This window comes from Rhea americana, unplaced genomic scaffold (assembly GCF_003343005.1).
Source record: "Rhea americana isolate MKP2758 unplaced genomic scaffold, rheAme1 scaffold_254, whole genome shotgun sequence".
In the NCBI taxonomy this organism is placed as follows: Eukaryota; Metazoa; Chordata; class Aves; order Rheiformes; family Rheidae; genus Rhea; species Rhea americana.
Window position 1 is genome coordinate 124506 of NW_028186373.1, and position 3738 is coordinate 128243.

At 37.7% G+C, this 3738-nt stretch overlaps 1 long non-coding RNA gene across 2 annotated transcripts in view; it reads left to right on the top strand.

Moving 5' to 3' along the window:
- Positions 1–3299, top strand: part of LOC146594626 (uncharacterized) — a 20525-nt gene extending 17226 nt beyond the window's left edge. For both annotated transcript variants that reach the window (XR_014896128.1, XR_014896127.1), the window contains exon 4: positions 2363–3299. This is a non-coding gene — a long non-coding RNA (uncharacterized LOC146594626). The remainder of the gene's footprint in view (positions 1–2362) is intronic.
- The last annotated feature ends 439 nt before the right edge of the window (positions 3300–3738 follow it).

The window sequence follows — 3738 nt, forward strand, 5'->3', positions numbered from 1 at the left end:
ATGTATAACTGTTCATATATTTGCTGCCAGGTTACTGATCAGTTCTGTCAGTAGAAGATACTCTTTTGAACTAGTACAGACAACAAAAATGTCAGCACTGAAATGAGGCATACCTGGTCTTCTAAAATACAAAAGCATCACATGTAAGATCGTCATAAATTATGTCAAGCTGTCCCATCAGGTCCACACAATGATCAGTACGGCTTCCCATACAATCCTGCTTACCAAATTCCAGGAATTTTGGTATGTTTATGGCAGAAATTACAGAATACAACTGGAAAGAAAATTCTAACWTGTGAATACAAAAGTTAAATAAGAAAGTTGATCCTAAAACCTAAGTTCAGCCAATCAAAACTCAGAAACATCCATGTAACTAATGTGTTCTCTGAAAACTAACCAATAATMTGAATTTAAGACTCACAAGTAGTCTAGAGGCCAGATGCTATTCTGTTTTATCAGTTTAAAATTTCTGTTCAGCAAGAAATGAGAAAATTGTCACTTTCCAGCAAATATTTAGCTGTTCTCAAATTATGTGCTGCAAATATTTATTCACCTTGAGTTCTCAGTTCATGAGCCAGATAGTTAGGGACTTCAGTAGCATGGTACTGGTTAATTTTTGCTGAAAAATCTGTTCTATTTTATGGGTTCCAGTTAAGTATAAATTCCATTTTCTCCAAAGCATTTCCTGGATTACATGTATACACCCTGATGTCATCCATAATAGTATGTAATCATACTAACATGTGTGTCTAAAAGCCAGCTCTGTATCACATTTTTAGCAGAAGGTAATGGCACGGGTTCAGTGTATGGAGGTAAGAAAATAATTTTAATACATTTCACCAGGGAAAACCACTGTTTCTGTGAAGAATGCCAGAGGATTCTTAACATAAAACTAGCAGGACTTAGGTTTTATGAGAATTTCAAAAATTCTCATATAGATTAAACCAGTGAAGTGCAATTTCCTACTTTAGGATCAGGAATTGATCCAATTTTATTTTTAAATATTATGGTGGCACACCTAGCACCCAAGTCACAGGCACTGTATGAACATGTAACAAAGATAACATTCCTGGACTTGCAAGAATTYCTGATCATCTAAGTATTTCAAACTGGCTGCTTAATGCACTAAAACCACCCAGTAAACAAATGGTGTTTGGGGGCAGCAAGGCAGACAAAGGCAAGTGCAAGTCACAACAAGGAATGGCTTTTCTCCAGCTCTTATTGTATCTATACCCTATTGATGCTTTACTCTGGATGTTGCAGGTTTACCACTTAATACTCTCCAAAGATTATAATGTCTTTTATGATGAATGCTTGTAAGTGTACCACTTTACTTATATTGTTAATGTGTTTGGTTGTAATGGGATGTGCAACCTGAATTTTATGACAGAGCCAAGGTATAATTTGCTCTGGGCTATAAAGTTTATGAATTATGGAGGCAGTTCCCAAGTCTGCATTTTCTTTCTGAGCACAGGTGCTCAGGGTAAGTGCACGCATGCATGAGAAAAAGAGAGGGAGAAGGCTGCAAGCTTTTGACAGTGACATAGGCACCAACTTGCTCCACCAGTATCTCCCAAACATAAGTTTCTTCACAAAGCTAGCTGATAACAGCTGACAATAACTGACAAAATAATCACTCTGGACAAATGAGGGAATAAAAATTACAGGTACAGCTGTGCTAAATGAGTTCCAAATTCAAATCACAGTAAAGAATGCTCTTCAAGTAATTACAGAGAGGGGCTTTCCCATTAAAGCTGTCACATAACTTTTGTAGATATAATCAGATTTAGTGATAGTGAAAAATGCTGGAGTGACAAATCAGACATCTAAGATCCCCTGTCTAGCTGAGCATATAGTCTTCTATGGGACCAGGTCTCCCACTCTGTTGTTTTTAGTCTGGTTTCCTAAGGAAGCAAGGCTTTGTAATCACARTGTCTGTATCCTGTCTCTGTCCTGTCTCTCCTCTTCCCACCTCCAGCTACTAACTTTTGAATCCACTGTCCAGTTTCAACCAAGTTTGGTAGAGAACTGGAGGTTCAAAGACATAAAGCACCTAAAAGTTTCATGAAAACAGGAAACTGCGTAGAGAAGAGGGATCTTTTAATACCTCCATTGTGGGAGTCTCCAGCATGAGCTCACACTTATTAGGCAGTGGAGAATGCACACAAAATAAATCTTATGCATATCCTAACTGTAAGAAAAGCTTCTACCAAAGGTTACGTATTATTAAATGTTTGTAAATTTTGTCAATAGATACAAAATTCTAGAAAACCATGTACCATTACTTTTGCTGCTCAAGGAATTCAGAGTTTTTTTGTTTGTTTGTTTGTTTGTTTTTTTGTTCAACTACTTCAGTACACAGAAGACCCCTCTGTGGCCAGATCTCCATTATGGCTGGTGCTGTGGAGAATTTCCTGTTCCAAAGTACGTACATCTTAAACATAGGATAGACAGGATGGGAAAAGAAACAGGCATAGGGGAGGAAGTGTCTTGATGGAGGTCACCTAACAGACTCTAACACAACACATCACAATTGCACATGCACAGCAGCTGCAAGCAGATTTCCTCAGCCACAGAATAGAAACTTTCAGCACTGTAAAGGAGAATCACTTCAATACTAGTGTTGACAGGATTTCACACTTTTCAGTACCTTCCTACAACAGGTGAGGACAGCCTGGTAAAACCAACAATAAAAGATAACCACTTGTGTCAGAATGCTGCCAACATTGCTCTATGAAGAAAGCTGCATTAAAAAAAACAACAACAACAACAACAAAAAAACCCCACTAAGTTAATTGTGATCATCAGCAATCTGTTTAGGTTGTGGCTGGACCGTTGAAGTTGAATTAATGTAACCAATCCTGAGAAGAGTTTGCAGATTTCTTCAACATAGACCAGGCTAATCATGCTCTTTGGTGTGCTGTTGTAAAAGGATTTTTCTTACCCCTGCAAGCTCTAAAAGTATCTTGACACTAGCTAAGTGGGATTTCAGAGGATAGTCAGCATCACCAATGGATTATTTCATACTACTCAGAAGATTAAAGGGAAGTTCTGTATCCATCACATGTTTTCTTTTAATTTTCTCTTCTGATCTTCCCTGCAAGTGGGTCTATAATACTTTTAAAATATATTGCTTAGGAACAAAGTGTCTTTTGGAAAAGAGATATGCTCAAGAGCATCAGGATAATTCAGACCCTAATCAGGGCAGACTGTGAGGGCTTGTCTCTAACCCATGCTGTCATACCTGTGAGCTGATCTAGGCTTTCTTTTTAGTCTTACTGTGTGCATTCAGATTACTTTGGCCTAGTATTTCTTTAAAAAAAAAAAAAAAAATCCTTGGAGGCTGGTTTAATTACAAGTTCTGTTGTTGTAATGAAAGAAATCTTGGGCTCTTCTCAGAAATATCTGAGAGAAGCAATAGCCAGGTCTCAAAACAAAATGCTGTTGGCCAAACTGCTTTTATTTTTGGTCATGAAATAATGAAAACATTATGCTTAAGGTATGCATTTAGAGTCAGTGCTTTCTCAAACTTGTACCTTGGGCCACACCCTTTTTTCTGCCCAATTCCTTTTATTTGCATCCACAGCACAAAAAAAAAACTCATTCAGATGTTCTGTTTCTCTGAGTGGTGCCCTAGTTGTGCTTTTCTCTCTTGAAATCCATTAGAAAATCCACTGGTTGGAGAGTACTCCCTTGATAAATATCTGGTCCATGTAATTTCCCTGTAAACTAGCCTAT